The sequence below is a fragment of the Gorilla gorilla genome, chromosome 8 (genome assembly GCF_029281585.2).
Source record: "Gorilla gorilla gorilla isolate KB3781 chromosome 8, NHGRI_mGorGor1-v2.1_pri, whole genome shotgun sequence".
NCBI classification, from domain to species: Eukaryota; Metazoa; Chordata; class Mammalia; order Primates; family Hominidae; genus Gorilla; species Gorilla gorilla.
The window spans coordinates 50,141,770-50,168,225 of NC_073232.2; the positions used below are offsets into that span (position 1 = coordinate 50,141,770).

At 34.8% G+C, this 26,456-nt stretch overlaps 1 long non-coding RNA gene across 3 annotated transcripts in view; it reads right to left on the minus strand.

The window, feature by feature from the left end:
- LOC109028669 (uncharacterized) overlaps nucleotides 1-26,456 on the minus strand; it is a 109,337-nt gene that overhangs the window by 61,825 nt on the left and 21,056 nt on the right. For all 3 annotated transcript variants that reach the window (XR_008668786.2, XR_008668785.2, XR_008668788.2), the window contains exon 5: nucleotides 1,763-1,888. This is a non-coding gene — a long non-coding RNA (uncharacterized lncRNA). The remainder of the gene's footprint in view (nucleotides 1-1,762; nucleotides 1,889-26,456) is intronic.

Below are 26,456 nucleotides of genomic sequence, written 5' to 3' on the forward strand. Positions count from 1 at the left end.
TCATTAAAAAGTCAGGAAACAACAGGTGCTGGAGAGGATGTGGAGAAATAGGAACACTTTTACACTGTTGGTGGGACTGTAAACTAGTTCAACCATTGTGGAAGTCAGTGTGGAGATTCCTCAGGGATCTAGAACTAGAAATACCATTTGACCCAGCCATCCCATTACTGGGTATATACCCAAAGGACTATAAATCATGCTGCTATAAAGACACATGCACACATATGTTTATTGTGGCACTATTCACAATAGCAAAGACTTGGAACCAACCCAAATGTCCAACAATGATAGACTGGATTAAGAAAATGTGGCACATATACACCATGGAATACTATGCAGCCATAAAAAATGATGAGTTCATGTCCTTTGTAGGGACATGGATGAAATTGGAAATCATCATTCTCAGTAAACTATCGCAAGAACAAAAAACCAAACACCGCATATTCTCACTCATAGGTGGGAATTGAACAATGAGAACACATGGACACAGGAAGGGGAACATCACACTCTGGGGACTGTTGTGGGGTGGGGGGAGGAGGGAGGGATAGCATTAGGAGATATACCCAATGCTAAATGATGAGTTAATGGGTGCAGGACACCAGCATGGCACATGTATACATATGTAACTAACCTGCACATTGTGCATATGTACCCTAAAACTTAAAGTATAATAATAATAAAAAATAAATAAATAAATAAAAGAATTAAAAAAATGGCGGAGAGTGAAGAAAATAACCAAAATTTAAATTTTAATTATGCCAGGCATTTTGGCTTAGAAACCATTTAGAAAATGACTTCCATCAGGAAAAGAGTTGGTTTAATGAATTAGAGCATTAACACTAAGAGCCTTACGTTCATGACTCAACTGTTATTACTCTTGCCATTTGCAAAGCTTGCTTAGGGCTTCGTTTTTGAGACAAACGAAAAAAGGATTTAACTCCGCTGGTTCCACAGACATTAATGGAATCCATTCATCTACCTTGCCATGCTCTGCCTAGAAATTTACTCTTTAAGTCTTATATTTACAACTTTAAGTATGGCCTGTGAGCTTGCCTTAGGGTTAAAAAAAAAAAAACAGACAAAAACTGAATTTACTAACTCTGATTATTTAAAAATAATTTCCATGAAAATGTGATGTGTTAGTTGCTTATTCATAAGATACACTTCCTGGACATAGTTTCTCACATTCAGACTCTAACCTTCAAGACCAAATGAGACAAAGAATGAGTCAAATTTTCCTTTGGTGCTAATCTCCATTCCTCCCTTCTAGAAGAAACACTAGTTCTTTCATTTTAAAAAAGTTGAACTGTACAAAATTCAATGTGCTCCTCAGATGTTAGCTAAATAATTTTTTAATGTTTCAATGAAAACAAATGCGTGTCAGAAACATCTTGAAGAATCCATATTCTAAATATAGAACTGCATTTTCTCATTAAATTTCTGTATCTATATCAAACTGGCAATGTTAGATAAATTCCAAATTAAGTAGATGTTATAAGTAGACTTTTTAAAGGGGTAAAAAGAATGTTTACTTCTGAAAGGATACATGGAATAGTCAAAAGGAAAGAAAATAGTTTTAAAGAAATAGCCTTCAGTGCAATCAAGGTAAATTTACCATTTACTACTGAAACTGTGCCTCTTTCAGGATATCAAGCTGGGAAAAGTTAGCCAGTGATATTTGTAAATATCACTGTAAAATATCCAGTAAATATTTGTATTATCAGTCAAATATTCACAGTCCCTTCATTTGTGAGGATCTTACCTGACCGTTGGCATGTCACTTGTAGTGCCTCTTGAGAAAGGAACATATAGCTCTTCACCCAGTTGATGTTAGGCTTGGTCACATGACTTGCTTCGGACAATAATCCATGAGCACATGTGTCACACACTGTAGAAAGTAAAAAAGTTCCCTTCAAAGCTCGTCTTGGTTTAAAAATAAAATAATAGACACTAGAAATAATAGCTTCTTACTCTAAAGCCTCCTATCAACTATTAGTTCTTACACTTTAGCCCAGTTAGTTGCTTTGTCTTACCCAGGCATGTCTGGACAGGCCCAGGCAAGTCTTAGCTCATAGCTTATGCCTCTTCCTTATTTGGAAATGTTATTGCTTCCTTAAACCTTTCATAAGCAATTTTCTCTCCTTCTTTGTTCTCCCTTGCACTTACCTATTTAGAAAACTTTTAGGTTATTAGCAAATCGGGTATCAGTTTAAGACTGTGAGGTCCAGCTCCAGCCAACGGAGGCAGGACACAGCAGTAAGGACAAACCAAATGCGTAAGGGATAAATATGTCTGCTTTTCCTTTGTTCAAGTGTGCTCTCGCCATTGTTGCATCTGTGAGCAGCACCCTTTCTGCAGAAAGTAAAGGTTGCCTTTCTGAGAGATTCTTTGTCTCTGTGCTGACTTTTCTTCACAGTACTGATTATCTATTTTTAACACACATAATATCCAAGTGGCAGTAATAAGACCCATGATGTTTCTATAATTTGCCTTTCACTTTACCTATGCTATATGATCAGCATGTATCATATCTAGGCTGCTTGATTTGAGCAAATCTGACCTGTAATCAATCTACAGAATCTGACCGCCATATAGGTAAGAAATAAACTTTGCTATTTTATAAGCCAATGAAAATATGAGGCTAATTATTATTGTAGCATAACACACACACACACACAAAGACTCACTGATTAATCACTCATTATATAGATAAGATGTTGCAATTGTATGGTCACTGAAATTACAAAAGCTAAAGAAGTCAGGTTACTAACAGTATTGATAATAATTGTCACTTTTACTTATAGTAAAATAGATTTTTTTCCTCATATTTGTATATTCTGGAGCTTTCCTGAGATTACATAGAGTACCACTGTATTACAAAGACTCAATATTCCATGTTGACTGAGAAATCCCTTTGCTCTATCCTGCCAGTATTTAAAGGGTCTCTATCTTCAATAGAGAAATTATTTCTATAGGTTTCCCTTTCAGAGTAATTCCCTGAATTATGTCACATCACTTCTAGGCTCAAAACCCTTCAGTGCATTTCCATCTTATTAAGGCTAAAATACAAAGTTGTTACCATGGCCTTCAAGGCACTACATGAGCTAGATCCTCTCTTATCTCTCTAAACTCATGTCCTTTTACTCTGACTACAAAATACTTTTTATTACCTATATCAACCTCCTTCTTTTGTTTTTTAAATACATAGAACATGCTCCAACTTTAGGACTTCTTACTTGTTTGTTCTGTGTGGAATACGAAATACTACTCACTCAGACTGGACCATCACTCTCCATCTCCTGATTTTGCATTCTTCTTCATCTCACTTATCACCACTTTTCATATTACATACTAAAGTGTTTTCTCTCTCATTCTCTAGAATATAAGTTCCATAAAGGCAGTGACTTTTTCTGTATTTTGTTATGGCTACATCCTAAGTGCCAGGAATAGTGCTTGGAACATAACAGATAATCAATAACTTTTTAAATATATGTGTATTTGAGAGTAATAGATTCCATACGGTACAATATTAGAAATAATGCTAGCTATAACTGAATTTACCTTTATTGCATTGAAGGTTATTCCTTTAAAATGATTTTCTTTCCTTTCAAATATATCTTTTAAATGTATTTATCTGGGTATCACTTCATTTCCCCAAAAAAAGTAAACTGTTAGCAGCAGTTTAACTGAGATGTTTACACTATTAAGAAAATATTAAACAGAAGTATTACTAAAGAAGAAATAGTACTGAGAATCATAAGAATAATAATAGATATCTTAGATCATGAAATTGTTTGATTTCAATATAATAGCTAACCTAACCATTACATAATAACAATTTTTATTTAGTACACCCACATTACTTAATTTAAATGAGCAGTATGTCAGTATGAGTCAGTTGACTTGTGGTTAAGTCTCTTTTTTCACATATGAATTATATGGTTATCCCTAGCTATAAGGAATGTATGAAAGGAAAAAAATGAAGTCAAAGAAATTTGAAGTGGATTAAATCGGTTATCATAATTCAACATATTAAGTTAGAAAAGCAGTAATGGATTGTCTAGGTACATTTATAAGAGTCAATGAAAAAGAGGGAAGCAGGGATTATGTCAAGATACTTCATTAGCAAGAATTTGGGTGAAAGTTATCATTTTAAAAATTCTAACTTTTTAAAATTTTAGTTTTAAGGTAATATTTTCAAAATGTTCTATAGGCAAAGATGTGACAACTGAACAAGGGGAAGTTTGCGGAATAATTTTTTTTATTTTAGTTATATTAAATTTGCAATGGAAGGCTTGAGTTCAGGGTTATCTAGGATAGGTTAGAAATTTTGGTTTGGAAATAGAAGTTCCTAGAAGGGACTAAAGAAAAAGAATAGAGAAGGATTCAGCGCCAGGACCTGAAGAAGTCCATCACTTAAACATTTACTCAAGTAGGAAGAACAAACTATGGGGACTAAAGAGGAGTGACCAGTGAAGATTAAAAAAAATGGTGTGTAATAGGAAGAAATGGGTAGTCAACTGTGTTAAATCTCTGACAAGTATAATTATATGAAAGTTGTAAAAGTGAATGGAAGGATATGTCTTCTACTTCAAAAATCTTGAATTGTTAAAATAATGTAAGAATGATGAGGCACCATCAGGCATTGTACTTTATGTAATATACATTTATAAGACATATTCAATATGAGAAAGCTTCTTAGGAAAGAATCTTACTGGATGAAAGGGGACTAACAACGAGATCTTGAAATGAGTGTGAAATCGTCAAGAGAAATTGAGGGGTAGGGAAGAGAAGAGAGAAAACTGATAAGAGAAATGAAAGGATGCAAAGGCAAAACTCGTTTCTGAAAAAAATGCCTTTCTTAGGTGTGAATTTCATTAGTAATTAACATAAAACTGTTTAGACAGAGCTCACTGTGTGTTAGGCTTTGTGACAATGACTGTACATGTCTGTATTAAGCTATACAACTATGGTAATCAGGTAGGATATATTACAATGTTAATGATGGCAAAAATGAGAAGAAATTTAAATAAATCTAATAAATATTAAACTTTTATATGTCTAAGAAATGTTAGAAGTATCAACATTTAATTTGTTTAAGATTCCAAGGGGTTCTACCTCTTAACAATGAGGTTACTTGGCTAAATTATTTTATTGTAAATGTCAGGGAGAAAAGTTATTCAAATAATACTCTCTGGAAGTACATCCTAGCCATAAAAATGCTAGACTGTTTTCTCTGCTGCATTGTTTGTCTCTCTCTTTTTTTTTTTTTTTTTTTTTTGAGAGGGAGTCTTGCTCTATCTCCCAGGGTGGAGTGCAGTGGCCTGATCTTGGCTTATTGCAACCTCCACCTCCCGGGTTCAAGCTGTTTCTGTCTCTTATTTTCTGTTTTACTTCAGGTGAATTATCAACACATTTCCACTCAAATAAACATATTGTATATTTTAAAAAATTTTTCATAATTCAATTTCTCAATTCTATCAATAGGACAAGCAGCTTAATGAGTTAATTACAGATATGAGCTTACTTTTAACCTATGCTTGATTTAAAAGCATCTACATTTTCTTCTTACAAGCTTTAATTGAATAACTACATAAAAATTATTTTACATCAAGGATACTTCTGAGTGAGTTGGTGTATGAAAGCTCTATTCATAACACAAGTTCACAGAGATTAAGTCAGCCAGATTTTATATGGCAGGAAGCCATCATAAATGCATGCAGGCGGTTTGACACACAGACCATAGGCATTGTGTAAAGAAAACTATGAATAACTATACTGTTCATAAACACTGAGACTTACTTCTCCATGACATTTTCTTGAGCAAAAAAAGTCCCTTAGAGACATGAGCTTTTATAAACCCATTAAAATGATATCTTGTAAGCTGTTGCTTCCATTTTCTAAATACTTGCTCAGTTTTTCTGGAGGCCTGTGGTATATTTTTATCTGGCATGTAGCTGACTTAAATATCTTAATACATTCAAATGCAAGGGCCAGCCTTCAATTATTATTTTATAATTTAGAAGTGAACTTTATGACTATTTTCTTCAAGCAACTTATTTCTTCATCCAAATGGCTCCTGAATAATTATGTATTATCTTACACACTATATGGATGGAGTATAACTAATATCTCTGCAGACTGGCATATGTTCACCACAGTCGACATTATTGCCTTTGAAACAAATGGCTCTGATTATTATAGATAGATATGCTAATCACAGACTACACGGTAAAGGTGAAAAGAAGAGTATGTATTTTTTCAGAAGGCACTTACAACATATAACATTACCTCTTATTGTTCTACTCTCAAATTTTACAAACTTAACATTGACATTTTTAGCAGAGGAAATATAAATTGACAAATTTTAAGTCTGGTAATCCTGCTGAGCCACAATTCAACTCAGACTATTTTACAGTGTTGATACATTTTAATATGGATATGCTCCCTTAAAAATTCCACCTTCCACCATGATTTGAAGTTTGCAACAGGATTAAAATTAAGTGTTAATATTCTACACTCATATAGACAGGAAATTACCTACAATGAAACCAAAGATACAAAATGAATGGCTAATCTATGTATTAGAGGCTAGCTGTGTATATTCAATGTTGAATGGGTTCTATTTTCTTGAGAAAAATTACTAAAATCACCAAGCACAAAGGTGTAATCAACTGAAATATTCACCTAAATGGTAGCAAAGAATTGTTACACATCCATTGTATGCCACCATGACTTTTAAAACCTACATAAAGTTTACAATTTTTTACGTTTTTTTAATCACATGAATGCTTATAAATTATATATAATACACTGTTTTACAGTTTAGGCATGGTTATGATTCTATGCAATGGTACTGGTGCAAATTATGTTTAATAGCAACATCGCAATATGTGTGTTATGATATATTATTATTTTTTTCTTTTTGAGACAGAGGTCTAGCTCTGTCGCTAGGCTGGAGTGCAGTGGCACAATCCCAGCTCACTGCAACCTCTGCCTCCCGGGTTCAAGCGATTCTCCTGCCCTTGCCTCCCAAGTAGCTGGGATTACAGGCACGCGCTGCCACACCCAGCTAATTTTTGTATTTTTAGTAGAGACAGGGTTTCACCATGTTGGCCAGGATGTTCTCTATCTCCTGACCTCATGATCGACCCACCTCATCCTCCCAAAGTGCTGGGATTACAGGTGTGAGCCACTGCACCCAGCCATGATATATTCTTAATAGCTTTATTGAGGTATAATTTATATCTCATAACATTTTCTCATTTAAAAAGTATAGTTCAAGGACTTTTAGTGTATTCACAGAGATTTATAACCATCACTACAATCTATTTTAGAACACACCAGATAAAATCTCATACCCATTACCAGTTACTCCCTATGTCCCAACCCAGACACATACCCTCTCAAGCTTCTGAAAGCCACAAATCTCCTTTAGTTGCTATAATATTTGGGGCCTTTTGAAGAACATTTTCTTTTTAAAATTATATTTTCAATTGATAGATAAAATTGTATATATTCATCATGCAAACATGATGTCTTGAAGTACATACAGATTGTGGAATGGTTAAATCTGGCTAATTAATATATAAATTACCTCACATAGTCATCATTTTTATGGTAAGCAAATTTAATATCCACTCTCTTAGCATTTTTAGGAATACAATTTATCATTATTAATTCTAGTCACCATGCTACACAATGAATCTCTTGAATATATTCCTCCCATCTACCGACCAACCAACATCTTCCCAACCCCTTCACAACTTCCACAGCCCCCTGGTAACTACTATTATTCTACTCTCTATTTTCATCTCCTTCTCCTGCTCTTTTCTTCTTCTTTTCTTGCTATATTGCCCAGGCAGGTCTTGAACTCCTGGGCTCAAGTGATCTTCCTGCTTCAGCTTCCCAAAGTGCTGGGATTACAGGCATGAGCCACTGTGCCTAGCCCTACTCTGTAGTTCTGTGAGATCAACTTTTGAAGATTCCACGTAGAAGTGGGATTAGGCAATATTTGTCTTTCTGTACCTGGCTTATTTCACTTAAATAATGTCCTCCAGTTTTACCCATGTAGTGGCATTTTATGACTGAATAGTATTCAATTTTTTAGACAAGCCACATATTATTTATCCATTCATCTGTTGATGAACGCAGGTTAATTCCATATCAGTTATTTTCAACAGTGCTGCAATAAACAGAGAAATGCAGATATCTCTGTGATGTACTGATTTTATTTCCTTTGGATATATATTGAGTAGTGAGATTTCAGGATCAAATGGTTTTTTCAGTTTTTAATTTTTCAAGGAAACTCCAAACTATTTTTCATAATAGTTTTACTAATTTACATCCCCACCAATAGTGTGCATGGGTTCCCTTTTCTCCACATCTTCATGAGCCATTGTCATCTTTTGTCTTTTTGATAATAGCCTTTTTAACAAATATGAGGTACTACTTTGTTGTGGTTCCAATTTGTATTTTTAAGTGATTAGTAATGTTGACTGCTTTTTCATATACTCACTGTTCATTGTACATCTTTTTTTGAGAAATTTCTATTCAGGTCCTTTGCTTATTTTTTTTTAATTCAACTTTTATTGGAGTCTAAAGCAAAGTTCTGTGTTCACTTCCTTCTCTTTCTTCCAAGTGGATCGTATTTCTTTTTGTGCTGTACAGTCTGGGTACATGTGCAGGATTGTTACAAGAGTATATAGTGTGATGCTGAGGTTTGGGCTTCTATTGAGCCTATCACCCAGATACTGAACCTCCCAATAGGAGGTTTTTCAGCCCTTTCCCCTTCCTCCTTTTGGAATCCCTAGTGTCTACTATTCCTGTTTTATGCTAACGTGTACTCAAAATTTAACTCCCACTTATAAGTGAGAATATAAGATAATTGGTTTTCAGTTTCTGCATTAATTCACTTCAGATAATGTCCTCTAGCAGCATCTGCATTCCTGGAACTCCTACATATGTTATTTGCTTCTTTTATCTTGTTGCTTTCAGTATTCTCTCTGTTTTTTGTCAGTTTGACTCAGTTTAGTTTTATTTGGATTGAATCTGTTTTGGTAACTTTGACTTTCCTGTACCTAGATATTTACATCTTTCTCCAGGTTTGGGATGTTTTCCACATTTCTCATTCAGGTCACTTATCGTTTCCTTATTCTGTTAAATCGTTTCTCTGAATTTTATTGAAGTCCATTAAGCCTTCTTAAAACAGTTATAATGGATTGTCAAACAGTTCATATATCTTCATTTCTTTCATGCTGGTCACTGGCATGTTATTCTATCCCTTTGGTCATGGCATGTTTCCTTGATTGTTCTTGATCCTTGTAGCTGTACATTGATTTCTGTGCATTTGAAGAATTAGGTAGCTATAGGTAGTTATTCCAGTTCTGCTGACTGGTTTTTTTGGAAAAGCCCTTCAAAAGTCTGTTCATCCAGGCAGAGTGAAAAAAGAAAGAAGAAAGAAAGAAGAAAGAAAGAAAGAAAGAAAGAAAGAAAGAAAGAAAGAAAGAAAGAAAGAAAGAAGAAAGAAGAGAAGGAGGGAGGGAAGAAGGAAGGAAGGAAAGAAGGAAGGAAAGGAGAGAGGAAAGAAAGAAAAAAGAAAGAGAGAGAGGGAGGGGGAGAGAGATATAGACAAAGAAGGAAGGAAGAAGGAAGGAAGAGAAAAAGAAAGAGAGAAAGAAAGAAAAAAGAAGAAGGAAGGAAGGAAAAGAAAAACAAAAAAGAAAGAGAAAGAAAGAAGAGAGAGAGAGGGAGGGAGGGAAGAAGGAAGGAAGGAAGGAAAGGAGAGAGGAAAGAAAGAAAAAAGAAAGAGAAAGAGAGAGAGGGAGGGGGGAGAGAGATAGAGAAAGAAGGAAGGAAGGAAGAGAAAAAAGAAAGAGAAAGGAAGGAAGGAAAAGAAAAGAAAAAGAAAAAGAAAGAGAGAAAGAAAAGAAAGAAAGAAAGAAAGAGAAAGGAAGGAGGGGAAGGAAAGGTAAACTCCACAATGACTATGAATCTTTGTAGGTGGGCAAATATAAAGGATACATTCCCTGAGTCAGTAAGAGTGTCCTTTACCAAATACCATCCGGCAGCATGAGAAGCATCCCAGATAGACTGTTTTTCCTAATGTGGTTGTTGAGTTTCCTCTTTCTTGGCAATTTAGGGTCACCTTAGCTATGGCCAATATTCCAAGTCTACTTCAGCCTTCTTGCACTCCAATGTTTCTCATGTATACATTAACTATCTAAATTTTTCAGTGTCCTATTCTGTTGATGGAACCAACAATGCTTTCTGATATGTGGGAACAAACTATGGGCTAGATGTTATGTTGTGGAGAGAAAAGAAGAAAAACACCTATTTTCAGGCAAATAGTTTTTCCCAGCAAAAAGCTTTTCTGTCGTATTGGTTAATAATTTACCCTGATTGACTTTAATCCAAACTCACTAAGCTCCAGATAAAGTGAAAAGTGGCTGATCCACTTGAAGACAAAAAAATCCAGAAGAACATATGGTAACATTTTATTTATTATTATATTAATATATGGGTAGTGTAACCATATTATTTATTGTCCAAATTTTGAGATAAAGAGGGATCATCTGACATAATATAAGGCATACAGTTATAAACCAGGATATATGACCAATTTAGTTACAGGTAAGAAATTCCCTTTTCCTTCTCAGGTTGGTGCTAATGGATAAAATACACACTATGTCTTCTTGAATGTGCTTGTTCTAACTCCTAACCATCCTTAGTAACTTCACAAGGAAGGAAGAATGACTTCAATTAATAAGATTTGGTAAACAAGTAACCACGCTGTCTTCTGATCTACTTTTCTAGATACTTTGCTGGGACACAGAAACATTCTTCTCTATTACAGTCATATAGATTTGGTCCAGTTTTTGTCTTTCAGGACCAGAAGAGAGAATAGGTCAGGTTAGGTCCTTCCATCCCCTATACAAACATTTAGGGGAATTTTAGCTTTGCAGAAGAACTTTAAAGAAGGTCCCAAGTTCTAGATATCTTCATAGACATATCCAAACAGTGTTCTCCTACATAGATTTGCTACTATTGTTGGTATTTCAACTTTTTGAATCATGTGCCTATTTTTCAAGTGGGCCAGTATGTTAATTTAGAGCGATTTTCATAACTGCTTCAAGGAATTTTGTTGGTAAAACTACATTTTATCTACCTGCAGTGCAAAATTCAATGACATTTACATAGTGAAAATGTTATAATGAAAAATTTAAAAGTGAAAATTACCTAATAGTGAAATGCTCTTCAATGGTATTGCCACAGTAAAACAAACAAATGAAAAAAACTTTCTTATTAGGATATAGATAAAAAGGTAAACAATCCTATTTTAACATGGGGCAAAGGATTTAAATAGACATTCTCTGGAGAAGATATACAAATGTCCAATAAATATATGTAAAGATGCTCAATATTATTAGTCATTAGGAAATAGCAAATCTAGAACTTCTTGTTTTGAAATAATTTATATTTACTGAAAATTTTTGAAATAATACAGAATCCCCATATATTCTTCAGCCAGTTCATTACTTTTAAAACACTACATACCATGATATATACAATTATCAAAACTTGGAAATTAACATTGAATAGTTAATAGAATACTATTAACTAACCTGTGGACATTATGTGAATTTTGCCAGTTGTTCCACTACTGTTATATTGTTGGACTTAGATCCTATCCTGGCTCTTACAATGTACTGTATCATCATTACTTCTTAGTCTTTTTCCGTCCTTTATATGTTTCTCAGTCTTGTTTTATCTTTCATGGCCTTGATACTTTTAAAAATAACTGGCATATTATTTTGTAGAATGTCCTTCAATTTCAGTTTGATATTTTGATGTTTGATGGCTTAACCAATGTTATGCATTTTTAGAAAAACATAACCAAAGAAGCTACGTGGTGTCTTTTGAAGTATATTGTATCAGGAGTTATGTGATTCTTCATTATAATGCTACTATTTTTTTCTTTGTATTTAATAAATATTTTATGTGGAGATATTTTAAGGTGATGCAAATATCCTGGTTTTCAATATTTCTGTACTCATTAATGTTAGATTCCATTCATTATTTCTGCCTGGAATATTATTACTGTGGTATTTGGCTGATGGTGATTTTCTCTTTCCATCAATTCTTCTACACTTCTGAATTGGAAGTCTACTTTGAGGAATAACTATTTCTTGCTATGATTTATTTATTTATTCTTGTATCTATTCATTTATATATTCATTCAATTATTTATGTAAGTATGGACTAATTGATACTTATTTTGTGAGTTATAATTCCTTATTGTCATTATTTTGTTGTTATAATTATGTAAGATTGGTCAGAACAAATAAATTCCATCTTTGTCCCAATTTTGATTAGTCATATATACACACTTACCACCATCCTATTGCTGGATTTTTCTCAGTCATCTTATAGGTGATGAAACTAATTCTTTAGTAGATACCTTAAGATGGGTACATGGATGAAATGGAATTCTCTAAGTATTCTGAAAACTGCTTTTTTTCCTCACAATAACCTTGATATTTGATGGAAAGTATAATTGCATATAAATTACTTTATTCAGATCTACTTTTATTAAGTTAAAAAATACTTTCCACTTCTGTCTTATTGTGCATGTTGTTTTTCATTAATCCTTTGCCATTTTAAGTTTTTTCTGTTGTTTTTGAAGTTATTTGACTTTTTTTGGCCTGGAAATAATGTCGAATATTTTATTAAACTAATATTTTTACTATATTTCTTTGTTCATTTTGGTTTTATTTTTCCAAGTACTTGATGAACCTTTCAAATATGTAGAGTAAAATATTTTAACTGTGACAGTTTATTGTATTAAAGTTTTAAGTATTTTTTTCTATTGCTTTTCTTTTTCAATAAAAATGTGATTCTTTATTGTCTTCCATTTTTATTACCTTATTTTTGAAACTTTTTATGTCTGTATCTTATTTTTTTTAGCTTGACTGATTCCTGCCTTACTTCAGTGTTGCTTAATAAATTTTTATTTTAGTCTAGTCTCTTTTGGAAAGTCATTACTCTGTAAACACAGCAAAATCAAGACATATACTAAATTTTTTGTTTGTTAGTTTTTATGGTGGATAGAGAAGTCATGTCTCTTGAATTTTTAGTTATTTTTTGTCTTTAGCACCATAAATTTTTCCCTTAAGCACCTAATTGCCAAAAGTTGTTTCTAATTCTCCTTTTTCATTTTTTTCCTCCTCCAGAAGCTACAAAGTTTTATTCAAATTAAATATACTAGTAAGTCCTTTCCCTTTATCTATTCCCTGGTCTTCCCTGAAACTTCTATAGTATTTTTAGACTTAGGACCAATTATTCTTTCTGACTGTGGTTTTACATTAAAATTAGGCCCTGTTGTTTCCTGCATATTTCTCCATTCCATGCATTTTTCTTACCTGCCTTTGCTTCATAGAGTAGGAGCACTAGAGTTCATGTGCCATAACTTGGCATTTTTTTCGCCTTTTATACTTTTAGGTAATTTGACATTTGGGCATTTCTTGTCTTGAAATTATGCTGAGGTTTTCCTGTAGTTTTATTTTTTTCTCCTCATTGTTCTATATTTGTGGGGAAAATAATTGAAGATAGAGAGCTAGACAGTCATTGTTTTTGGCTAGCTGGAAGTCTTAATATGATAATAATTCATATATGATTCTTTAAAAAATCAAAATTTATTAAGGAAAAGGGCTTAACACATTTAAGATTAGTTGAAAGGAGGATAAAAATAGTACATGTGGAACAAGACAAACTGTAGTATTCCTGGAATTATTGCATAACTTCAATTTTTTGTTAGTGTTAGAATGTTTCAGACACTTTCCAAACACACAAAGAAAACTATAAAAGCTTTAAAATACTAATGAATGGTTTTCCTGTTAAAAGGAACTTAACAGATGTAGCTGAAGGAAACTTTATTAAGTCTAATATCTTCATCAAAAAGCACCATAATAGACCAGCTCTATTAGAATGTCCCCAAACCAAACACTCAATATTTAGTTGCTGTACAACTAAATCTATCACCAATAAATTACCCATAAGTTGCAAACTGTGTGACTTAAAACTGAGATAGACAGATATCTCAATTCTAGAAAAGAAAAAGACCACAACAAAGCAATGGTTAGAAATGAAATTAGCCATTTGCCTACTCAAAAGACCTCAGTTTCAATGGGAGACATGACATTGTACTGAATTTATTCTTTAAGATGCCTAATAAAATATTCAAATACAGAAAACTCAACTCCATCCTAAGTATGTGGCATTTGATTGGTTTGAAAAGTAAACACCAAGGAAAGAGGAAAGAATGAAAATGAAATATGCTCAAAAGAAACCAAGATTAGTGGGTCATTAACTCCAAAAATCTCCAGTCACTTGGTTGTCATTTATAACTTAAGGCTATATGCATTCTCTTGCTCTCTTTGCAAGTGTATAGAAATTTCTTCCAAATATCTAGAATTATATCATTTAAATCAATCAACATTTTCTGAGGCCCTTCATTATGCTAGGTGTAAGGAAGTGAGATACAAAGATAAATAACAAGACTTATTACTCATCTTTTTTCAGAAAGAGTTTTGAGGGGTATGACCATGAGTCTTATCTTCAAGAGTCTACCTAGCATTGACACAGACTTATATACAAGACAAAATAGAAAACATACAGTTATGGAGGTAAATATGTTGTAGAGTAATATTAGGTAGTGAGATGACCTTTACAGCAGAAGTGTACTTGAGATGGATGCTTAAGAATGGATAAATATTTTAGCCAGATTAAAACATGAGCAAAGGACCTGGATAGACAGTTTTCCAAAGAAGACATACACATGACCAACAGGTATATGAAAACATGCTTGACAGACAACTCATCAGGGAAATGCAAATCAAAACCACAATGAGATATCACCTTACACCTTTAGACTTAAGAAAGTCTAAAGATAAAAAAATGTTGATGATGATATGAACAAAAGGGAACACCCGTATGCTGTCGATGAGAGTGTAAATTGGTGCAGCCATTATAGAAAATCATATGAACATTTCCTAAATTGTTAAAAATAGAACTATTATAGGGTCCAGCAATCCCACTTCTGAGTATACAGGCATACCTTGGAGAAATTGCACATTCCATTCTCAGCCATCACAATAAAGCAAATATTGCAATAAAGTGAGACACACAAAAATTTTGGTTTCTCAGTGCATTGAAGTTATCTTTACACTACACTGTAGTTTATTAAGTAGCAAAAACATAATGTCTAAAAAGAACAATGTACATATCTTAATTTAAAAATACTTAATTACTAAAAATGCTGACAATCATCTGAGCCTTCAGGGAGTCATAATCTTTTTGCTGGTGGAAGGTCTTTCCTCCATGCTGGTGACTGCTGACTGACCAGGGTGCTGGTTGATGAAGTTTGGGTGGCTGTGACAGTTTCTTAAAATAAGACAAAAGTAAAGTTTGCTGCATCTTGACTATTCCTTTCATAAAATATTTCTCTGTAGCATGTGATGTTGTCTGATAGCATTTTACCCACAGGAAAACTTTTAAAATTGCAGTCAATACTCTTAAACCATGCAACTACTCTATCAACTAAGTTTACATAATATTCTGAGTTGTTTTTGGTTATTTCATCCATGTTTACAATATCTTTACCAGGAGTATATTCCATCTCAAAAAGCCAGTTTGCCCATGCCTATGTCCAGTATGGTATTGCCTAGGTTGTCTTCCAGGGTTTTCATAGTTTTGGGAACCCTCATGATTTAATCACTTCCCAAAAGGACCTAAGTTTCAACATAAATTTTCAAGGGTGCACATTCTGCAGTTGAATAACAATTGGAGAAGATTGCATTACCCAATATTATATTTATTATAGTTGTATACTAATTAATGCAGTGTGATAGTGAAACAGGAATACAGAAAGAAACCCATGCAACTGAATAGAGAATTAAGACATAAACCTATGCCCAGGTAGAGTTTGAATATCATCAAGATAGCTTGCCAATCAGTAGTAACAGACTTACTATTAAAATGTAGTTCTAATTTTAAGAAATAGTCTACCCAAATGGAAAAGAACCAGAAAAATCATTCTGGTAATGTGACAAAACAGGGTTCTATAACACCTCCAAAAGATCACACTAGCTCCCCAGCAATGGATCCAAACTGAGAAGAAATACCTGAATTGCCAGATTAAAAAAAAAGAATTTTAAAGAATGAATAAAGCCTGCAAGAAATTTGGGATTATGTTAAATTATCAAAACAAAGAATAATTGGTGTTCCTGAGGAAGAAGAGAAATCTGAAAGTTGGAAAACTTTTTTGTGGGAATAAATGAGGAAAATTCCCTGGCCTTGCTAGAGATGTATACATCTAAATACAACAAACTCAAAGAACTCCTGTAAAATTCATTACAAAAAGATCATTAGTAGACACATACTCATTGGGTTACTAAAGTCAAAGAAAAGAATCTTAACAACTGTGAGACAAAAGCATTAGGTAAGCTATAAGGAAAAATCTATCAGATTAACAGCTGATTTCTCAGCAGAAACCTTACAAGCCAGAAGAGATTGAGGTCCTATCTTTAGCCTTCTTAAACAAAATAATTGTCAGCCAAGAATTTTGTATCCAGCAAAAACTAAGCTTCATAAATGAAGGAGAGATGACAAAAAATGCTGAGAGAATTCGGCACTACCAAACCAGCATTACAAGAAATGCTAAAAGGAATTCTTTTTTTTTTTTGCATAAAGGAATATAAAACTATTTATTAACCACTGTTCACCAGTATTTACAACAAAGTAAACAATATACAGTTGGATAACATTTTGATTACTACAAAGTTGTTCTTCCTGGCTTTTGCTGAACCAGTAAAGCAAACTCAAGATTGAGCCTCCATGTAATGAATTGGGGTAAAGAAAAAACATGCAGGTCAATAGGTTAGGTTACAAAAGGTTGTTCACACATTTATGACAGCAGGTCCTAAACTGCCAACACCTCTAACCATCTGATTAGGTTTCTATGAGCTAAGTCTTACATATTCCATTCATCATGACCTTTTAGTCAATGTAGCAACAGGGATTCCAACATTTTGCTAAGGAATGGCCCGCTAGGGAAATTTTTAAATGTTCATTTAACTTAGTTTTGTTTAGCTAGTTAAAACACACTAGCATTTGTCTAGTTTCCTCATCTGGATGAGGAAACCTGCTGTGATGGCAGTGATAAAATTTTTCCTTTTAGGAATTTTGCAAATAAACCACTGCAATTATAGACACTTTAAAATTATCCAATTTAAATTGTCCTATTCTAAATCTTGAAACAAAACCTTGAAATACACTGAAACAGAACCTCCTTAAAGCATAAATCTAACGGGGTCTGTAAAACAATAGCACAATGGAAAAAACAAAGTTTTTAGGCAACAGCTAACATGATGAATAGAACAGTACCTCACATCTCAATACTAACATTGAATGTAAATGGCCTGAATGCTCCACTTAAAAGACACAGAGTAGCAGAATGAATAAAAATCCACCAATCACGTATCTGCTGTCTTCAAGAGACTCACCTAATACATAAGGACTCACATAAACTTAAGGGAAAGAGGTGGGAAAAGATATTCCATGCAAATGGAAACCAAAAGTGAGTAGGAGTAGCTATTCTTATATTAGAAAAAACAGATTTTAAAGCAACAACAGTAAAAAAAGGCAAAGAGGGACACTGTATAATGATAAAATGATTAGTCAAATAGGAAAATATCACACATGATTATCTCAATAGATGCAGACAAGGCTTTTTGATAAAATTCAATGTCATTTCATCTTAAAAACTCTCAATAAATTAGGTATTGAAGGAACATACTTCAAAATAGTAAGAGCTATATATGACAAAACCACAGCCAGCATCACGCTGAATGGGCAAAAGCTTGAAGCATTTCTCTTGAAAAGTGGCACAAGAAAAGGATGCCCTCTCTCACCACTCCTATCCAACATAGAATTGGAAGGTCTGGCAAGAGCAGTCAGTCAAGAGAAAAAAATAAATGGCATCCAAATAGGAAGAAAAGAAGTCAAACTATCCCTGTTTGCAGATTACATGATCCCATATCTAGAAAAATCCAGTGTCTCAGCCCAAAAGCTCCTTAAGCTGATAAGCAACTTCAGCAAAGTCTCAGGATACAAAATCAATGTGCAAAAATCGCTAGCATTAGCTATATGCCAATAATATTCAAGTTGAGAGCCAAATCAGGAATACAATCACATTCACAATTGGCATGAAAAGAATAACATGCCTAGGAACACAACCGACTAGGGAGGTGAAAGAACTGTACAAGGAGAACCACTTCCCGAAGAAATCAGATATGGCAGAAACAAATAGAAAAACATTTCGTGCTCATAGATAAGAAGAATCAATATCACTAAAATGGCCATTCTGCCCAAAGAAACTTATAATGTCAATGTTATTCCTATTAAAGTACCATTGACATTCTTTACAAACTAGAAAAAAACTATTTTAAAATTCATATGGAACCAAAAAATAGTCTGAAAAGCAAGGCAATCCTAAGCAAAAAGAGCAAAGCTGGAGACATCATGTTACCTGATTTTAAACTATACTACAGGGCTACAGTATCCAAGACAGCATGGTCCTGGTACAAAAACAGACACATAGACCAGTGGAACATAATAGGGAACCCAGAAATAAGACCACACACCTACAACTATCTGATTTTCGACAAAGCTGACAAAAACAAGCAGTGAGAAAAATATTCCCTATTCAATAAATGGTGCTGGGCTAATTGGGTAGCTGTATGCAGAAGATTGAAACTGAACCCCTTCCTTATACCATATACAAAAATTAACTCAAGATGGATGAAAGACTTAAATGTAAAATCCCAAACTATAAAAACATAGAAGACAACCCAGGCAATACCATTCAGGACATAAGCACAGGCAAAGATTTTATGAGGAAGACACCAAAAGTAATTGCAACAAAAGCAAAAATTAGCAAATGGGATCTAACTAAACTAAAGAGCTTCTGCACAGCAAAAGAAACCATCAACAGAGTATATAGACAACTGACAGAATAGGAGAAAATTTTTGCAAACTGTGCATCCAACAAAGGTCTAATATGTAGCATCTATAAGGAACTTTAACAAATTTAAAAGAAAAAAAGCAACCCTGTTAAAAAAGTGGGCCAAAAGGCTGGGCACGGTGATTCATGCCTGTAATCCCAGCACTTTGAGAGGCTAAGGTGAGCAGATCACTTGAACTCAGGAGTTCAAGACCAGCCTGGGCAACCTGGAGAAACCCCACCTCTACCAAAAAAATATAAAAACTTAGCCGGGCATAGTGGTGTGTGCCTGTGGTCCCAGCTGCTTGGGAAGCTGAGGATTGCTTGAGCCCAGGAGGTGGAGGCTGCAGTGAGCCCAGATCACGCCACTGCATTCCAACCTCAGTGACAGAGTGAGACCCTGTCAAAACAAAAACAATAAGAGTGGGCAAAGGACATGAACAGAGAGTTTTCAAAAGAAGAAATACACTTGGCCAACAATCACATGAAAAAAAAACTCAACATCATTGATCATTAGAGAAATGCAAATCAAAACCACAATGAGATACCATCTAACACCAGTCAGAATGGTTACTATTAAAAAGTCAAAAAATAACAAATGCTGGCAAGGTTGTGGAGAAAAAGGAACACTTATACACTGTTGGTGGAAGTGTAAATTAGTTTAGCATTGGAGAAGACAGTGTGGCAATTCCTCAAAGAACTAAAGACAAATCCCATTCAATCCAGCAATCTCATTACTGGTTATATACACAAAGGAATATAAATTATTCTATTATAAAGACACACGCATGTGTATGTTCATTGCAGCACTATTCACAATAGCAAGGACACGAAATCAACCTAAATGCTCATCAGTGATAGAGAGGATAAGGAAAATGTTGTACATATACACCGTGGAATACTATGCAGCCATTAAAAAGGACAAGATCATGTCCTTTGCAGGGACATGGATGGAGCTTGAGGCCATTATCCTTAGCTAACTAACACAGGAACAGAAAATCAAATACTGCATGTTCTCACTTATAAGTGAAAGCTAAATGATGAGAACACATGGACAAATAGAGGGGAACATCACACACTGGGGCCTTTCAGAGTGTGGGGGATGAGAGGAGGGAGAGGATCAGGAAAAACAACTCGTGGGTACTAGGCTTAATACCTGGGTGAGGCAATAACCTGTACAACAACCCCCATGACAGAAGCTTACCTATGTAACAAACCTGCACTTGCATCCCTGAACTTAAAAGTAGAAAATAAATTTAAAAAAACAAAGTAAAAAGTAAAACAAAACAAAATTCCAAATGCTATAGCCATTGTGCAGATAGCTTGACAATTTCTTATAAAATTAAATATGTGCTTATCGCAAAGTTAAGAAACTTGCTCCTAGTTTTCTGCCCCAAAGAAAAAATAGTGTATTGAAATGCTCCTGGAAGCTTTATTCACAAGAACAAAGAAAATAAAACAATCCAAAAGTTCTTTGGCTGCTGAATAGGCAAACAAATTATGCAATATTTATAGAATGGAATTCAACCCAGCATTAGAGAGGAAAGAACTACTGATACATACAGCAACATGATCTTGAAAATATCATGCTAGGTAAAAGAAGCCAGACACAAAAAACTTTCGTTTATGTGGAATTTTTAGAAAAGGCAAAACTGTAGCAACAGAAAGCAATCAGAGATCAGACCACAGTGGGCCAGGGGAATGTTTGCAAAAGGGCACTGTGAAATGTTGGGGAAATGAACATGTTCTATATCTTGGATTGTACCCTTAAAAGGAGTTGATTTTTTCTTATGTAAGTTATATTTCAGTAAAGCTCTCATAAAAAGGGAATACTTATTACCATAAATAATTAGAAAAATACAGCATAATACAATGAATCAAAGAAAAATTCATTTCTCATCATACAACTATTATTAAGATCTGTAGTAAACTTTTAATTGAAGAATAGAAGACTATATAGAAAGTGAAAAATCATAGTTGTGCAACTCAATGAATTTTTACAAACTGAACACATACATGTAACCATAATCTATATCATGAAACAGAACATTGCTAGCACTTCCAGACGGATACTTCATGCCTCCTTCTGGGCAGAAACCCTGTAATCAGTAACACCAGAGCTTAGTTTTGTCTATTTTGAATTCTCTCTGTAATATATAAAATATATAAATGTATATGCAAGTGAAATCACATGGAAATATTTATTTTATATATGGTTTCTTTAGCCCAAAAATGCCTTTGCAAGATACACCCACATTGCAAAGTTGCGGTTTGTTCATTATTATTTTGTAGTTTTTCATTGTATGAATATAACACAATTTATTAATTCTGTGGTGAATGATCACTGAGTTATTTACAGCATCGGAGTTTTAAGAATAAGATTTCTGTGAACATTCTTGTGTCTATCTTTAGATGAATAGAATGTATACCTGTTAGGTATATACATAGGAGTGGGATTGCTGCATTTACAGTATGCATGTAAGTAAATTTTATAGATATTTTCAAACAGTGTATCAATGTATTATGCCAATTATACTCTCACATGCAACATAGGAAGATTTTTGTTGATCTACATAGTAATGTTTTAATATTTTTACAGAATAACTCCAAGTTGATTTTTTAAATTTCTATAACTCTTAATAAAATTGGGTCCACATGGTATACAGAAAAAAACATTAAATTAAAAATAAAAGGAGGCTGGGAGCGGTGGCTCATCTCTGTAATCCCAGCACTTTGGGAGTCCCAGGTGGGCGGATCACTCAAGGTCAGAAGTTCAGCAGCATGGCCAATATGGTGAAACTCCATCTCCACTAAAAATACAAAAATTATCCGGGTGTGGTGGTGCACACCTGCAATCTCAGCTACTCTGAAGGCTGAGGCAGGAGAATCCCTTGAACCCGGGAGGTGGAGGTTGCAGTGAGCTGAGACATGCCATTGCACTCCAGCCTGGGTGACAGAGTAAGACTCCGTCTCAAAAAACAATAAAATAAATAAATAAATATACAAACAACAAGAAAAAGAAAATAAAACAATTTTAAATAAAAAAAGTTCTTAGGTTTATGTGTCTGTGCAAATATATAAACACATATATATACCTATATGTATATATGTATATATACCTATGTGTATACACACACACTATATATATACACACACACACACACACTTGGAGTGAAAAATATATTTTCTCTTCCATGGAAAGAAACATACTTAAAAAAATGACAAAAGGTACAAACCAGAAAGAAATAGGGTTAAAATTAACAATTTTATTTTAAAAAATTGTAAGCTATAGCTAGTTAAATCAACATGAATACCTTAAATGTACACTATTGAACAAAAAAGCAAATATATAATTTGATATAATTTTTTTGTGTTGTTTTTGAGACAGTATTTCACTCCCCTTACCCAGGCTGGAGTGCAGTGGTACGATCACAGCTCACCACAGCCTTGACTTCCCGGTCTCAAGCAATCCTCCCACCTCAGCCTCCCAGGTAGCTGGGACTATAGGTGTGCTGCCATGCCCAGCTAATTTTTGTATTGTTAGTAGAGATGGGGTTTTGCCATGATGCCCAGGCTGGTCTCCAACTTCTGGACTCAAGTGATTCTCCTACCTCCACTTCCCAAATTGCTGGGATTACAGGTTTGGGCCACTGCAACAGGCTTTAAAAGTATTAAAATAAAACAATAAAGTATTTTTTTTAGATAACTTGTTTTAATCATAAAGAAAATTTTTAAAAATGGAATACTTAGAGAAAAATTAGTAGAGAAGTGCACATAGGAGACTCCAAGGTTAATAGTTATATTTCTATGTTAAGTCAGACAATGGCATATGGTGTTAATTTTATTCTTATTCATTAAATTCAACCTATAAATTAAGCATAATGTTTTAAAAAGATACTTTATTAGAACAGTTTTAGATTTACTAAAAAAATTGAGGAAACAGTATAGAGAATCCACATACCCTACACCTGGTTTCTTCATTATAAATATCTTAGATTACTATTGTACATTTTTTTAAAATTAATGAACTAATATTAATATATTATCATGAACTAAAGTTCATATTTTATTCAGAAATTCTTAATTTTTACCTAACGTCCGTTTTCTCTTCTAGGATCCCATCTAGGATACCACATTGCAGTAGTAATTATCATTAGGTTTCCCCTAGCTGTGAAATTTTCTCTGTCTGTCCTTGTTTTTGATTATCTTGACATTTTTGAGTAATATTGGTCTGGCGTTTTGCAGAATGACAGAATTTTCTTGGCACATTTGTCATGATTAGATGGAGGCTATAAGTTCTTGGGGGGATGACCACAGAAGTAGGTGCCATTTTCATCACATCATACCAAGGGCACATACTTTTAACAAGACTTATGACCACTGAAGTTGATCTTGATCACCTGGCTAAGGTAATGTAATATATACATTTTAATGCCTAATATTTTTATTATGTAGTATTTTCTAAGGTCAGAAGAGCAAAACAATGTTAATTATCCATGGAGAAGGAATTTTACAGTTTTTAAGTTACCACTTGCTCAGCTTCTCTTCCCTAGTAGAGTCTTGTGTCTTCCTTTGAAACTAACTCTAGAAAAATAAATTGAGTTTAAAACTACCCATTGTTACTCCCTATCAAACATCAATAACTTAAAAGAATAACAAATATTCATGAATGTTTTTAGGGAAGAGCATTGATTTTGACCTTATAGATTGATTTCAGGTTTGCAAATGATGTCTTAGATTTCCATTATTAGATTTCATTTTCCCTGTTGTGCCCTAGACATGGGGTCAGTAACCCTGGGCTTTAGTCTCCTTTACTAGATTACTTTGTAAAAAAATCAACTTTATCCTTTAACAGCTCCATTTTATCATTTTCCCTAGAAAAGCTCTCTCAGAAAGTCTAAGGGGGGTGGTAAATTCAACAGATATGAGGACTTGGCCTCTCCCCCTCACTCCTGGAATGCACCTGCACCTGTGTGGCAGTCATAGTTATGTCTATGTGCACTGGCAGAAGCTGCCACAGGAGCAGTTTTTGTTTCTTTTTTTTTTCATACTTTAAAAAGAGCTGTACAATTTTTTTTTGTTTACAAGATTTATGGATTGTGTTATTTATATTGCTTAAATTCATGTTTGGTGCAGAAAGTCGTCTAAATTCTCAAAATAAATCTTCCAATATACATTCTCTTTTGACACTGGAACTTTAGTTCAATATTGCTAGGTGACAATCAGTAAGGTAATGAGCTTCCAAATGACGAAACTAAGCAGAAGAGACCAAACATCTTCTCAAAGATAATGCCAAATAATGTGTTAAAAAAACAGGATTAACACATCTTTTCCTGTTTTTCTTCTTCCCATAATAACTTAGATTTTACACTGTGCCAAAGTAGAGCAGATAAATGTAGCTGTCTTAACATTATAAACAGTACCTGGTGTTCATATACTGCTTCAAAGTTCCAAGCTTATTTTAGTAAAACTAAAACATCATAAAAGAGCCCCAGAGGTCTAAACATATTCCTATATAACTCTGCCCCTCTCCTCTTGCTGCCTTCATTTCTGTTACCCACATTCTGCCCTGCCTGTTATCTGTTGCATATGATTTGTATCTTAGCCAGGCATTTGAATCAGTAGTTTGTCGAACAGCAGTGGACGGAGTGACGGAAAGGAATGGAACCAGTGAAAAAAGAAGAGCAAGAAAAAAACATTATTTTTTCTTTTAAAATTATATGCTATACTGAGGGGAGGTTTCAAGATGGCTGAATAGGAACAGCTCCAGTTTACAGCTCCCAGCATGAGCGACGCAGAAGACGGGTGATTTCTGCATTTCCAACTGAAGTACCGAGTTCATCTCACTGGGGCTTGTTGGACAGTGGGTGCAGGACAGTGTGTGCAGCCCACAGACCATGAGCCAACGCAGGGCGAGGCATCGCCTCACCCAGGAAGCACAAGGGGTCTGGGAATTCCTTTTCCTAGCCAAGGGAAGCCATAACAGATGGCACCTGGAAAATTGGGTCACTCCCACCATAATACTGTGCTTTTCCAACAGTCTTAGCAAACAGCACACCAGGAGTTTATATCATACGCCTGGCTTGGAGGGTCCCAGACCCATGGAGCCTTGCTCACTGCTAGCAGATCAGTCTGAGAACTAACTGCAAGGCAGCAGGGAGGCTGGGGGTGGGGTGCCCGCCATTGCTGAGGCTTGAGTAGGTAAACAAAGCAGCCAGGAAGCTCGAACAAGGTGGAACCCACCACAGCTCAAGGAGGCCTGCATGCCTTTGTAGACTCCACCTCTGGGGACAGGGCATAGCCGAACAAAAGGCAGCAGAAACTTCTGCAGAGTTAAACGTCCCTGTCTGACAGCTTTGATGAGCATAGTGGTTGTCCCAACATGGAGTTTGAGATCTGAGAATGGACAGACTGCCTCCTCAAGTGGGTCCTTGACCTCCGAGTAGCCTAACTGGGAGGCACTTCCCAGTAGGGGCCAACTGACACCTTATATGACCGGGCGCCCCTCTGAGACAAAGCTTCCAGAGGAATGATCAGGCAGCAGCATTTGCCGTTCCGCAATATTTGTGGTTCTGCAGCCTCCGCTGGTGAGACCCAGGCAAACAGGGTCTGGAGTGGACCTCCAGCAAACTCCAACAGACCTGCAGCTGAGGGTCCTGATGGTTAGAAGGAAAACTAACAAACAGAAAGGACATCCACACCAAAACCCCATCTGTAGGTCACCTTCATCAAAGACCAAATGTAGATAAAACCACAAACATGGGGAGAAATCAGAGCAGAAAAGCTGAAAATTCTAAAATCAGAGCACCTCTTCTCCTCCAGAGGAATGCAGCTTCTCACCAGCAACGGAACAAAGCTGGACAGAGAATGACTTTGACAAGTTGAGAGAAGAAGGCTTCAGAAGATTGGTAATAACAAACTTCTCTGAGCTACAGGAGGATGTTCGAACCCATCGCAAAGAAGCTAAAAATCTTGAAAAAAGATGGGACGAATGGCTAACTAGAATAAACAGTGTAGAGAAGACCTTAAATGACCTGACGGAGCTGAAAACCATGGCACAAGAACTACGTGATGTATGCCCAAGCCTCAGTAGCCGATTCGATCAACTGGAAGAAAGGATATCAGTGATTGAAGATCAAATAAATGAAATGAAGCAAGAAGAGAAGTTTAGAGAAAAAAAGAGTAAAAGGAGAGCAACAAAGCCTCCAAGATAAATGGGAATATGTGAAAAGACCAAATCTACATCGTATTGGTGTACCTGAAAGTGACAGGCAGAATGGAACCAAGTTGGAAAACACTCTTCAGGATATTATCCAGGAAAACTTCCCCAACCTAGCAAGGCAGAACAACATTCAAATTCAGGAAATACAGAGAACACCACAAAGATACTCCTCAA